Source organism: Pan paniscus, chromosome 16 (assembly GCF_029289425.2).
Source record: "Pan paniscus chromosome 16, NHGRI_mPanPan1-v2.0_pri, whole genome shotgun sequence".
Lineage (NCBI taxonomy): Eukaryota > Metazoa > Chordata > Mammalia > Primates > Hominidae > Pan > Pan paniscus.
Genome location: NC_073265.2, coordinates 68,996,658 through 68,997,674, shown reverse-complemented (window position 1 = coordinate 68,997,674; position 1,017 = coordinate 68,996,658). Strand labels below are relative to the sequence as shown.

The 1,017-nt window shown below is 40.6% G+C and overlaps 1 non-coding gene across 1 annotated transcript; it reads right to left on the bottom strand.

Moving 5' to 3' along the window:
* Positions 1-205: 205 nt before the first annotated feature.
* On the bottom strand, positions 206-278 carry TRNAC-ACA (transfer RNA cysteine (anticodon ACA)). The gene has a single exon. It is a non-coding gene; the product is annotated as a tRNA-Cys (tRNA).
* Positions 279-1,017: the final 739 nt, after the last annotated feature.

The following is a 1,017-nucleotide window of genomic DNA, read 5'->3' as shown; positions in this document are numbered from 1 at the left end:
TTTTAATTGTACCATATTATTGTAAAAGTTAATATCCTTTCAATGTATCTGATTTAAAATTACCACAGAGCATTGTGGGATTAAAGGAGTGCTGTGTCCAGGGGAAAAAAAAAAAAAAAAAAGAAAAGAGAGTTTTCTCATCTTTTCTGGTGACACTGTGGCTGACGGTATCTACTTTAAAATGGAAGTAAGAAAAGTTTCCGGAAGGGGGCACCCGGACTTGAACCGGGCTCCTCTTGATCTGTGGTCAATTGCTCTACCCCCTGAGCTATACCCCCTTCACCTGTTAGAAGCTCCTTACTTGTCCATTTATGGTGACTCAATACAATCAAGTTCCACCCACACTAGAGTTCTGGCAAGCTTTGTGTTCTAAAGCCCCACCTTCTTAATTATCCATCATCTGCTTTGGCTTGTCCCTTGGCCACTAATAAACTGAAAGGGAGCACTTGAAAAATGACATCCTGGGCTGGGCACGATGTCTGACGCTTGTAATCCCAGCGCTTTCGGAGGCCAAGGTGAGGTCAAGAGTTTGAGATCGGCCTGACCAACATGGTGAAACCCCGTCTCCGCTAAAAATACAAAAAAAATTAGCTGGGCGTGGTGGCAGGCACCTGTAATCCCAGCTACTAGGGAGGCTGAGGCAAGAGAATTGTTTGAACCCTGGGAGGCGGAGGTTGCAGTGACCTGAGATCACACCACTGTACTCCAGCCTGGGCTAACAGAATGAGACAATCTCTCTCTCTCTCTCTGTCTGTCTCTCTCTCTCTCCATATACATATACATGTATACGTATACTATATGTATACGTATACATGTATACGTATACTATATGTATACGTATACATGTATACGTATACTATATGTATACGTATACATGTATACGTATACTATATGTATACGTATACATGTATACGTATACTATATGTATACGTATACATGTATACGTATACTATATGTATACGTATACATGTATACGTATACTATATGTATACGTATACATGTATACGTATACTATAT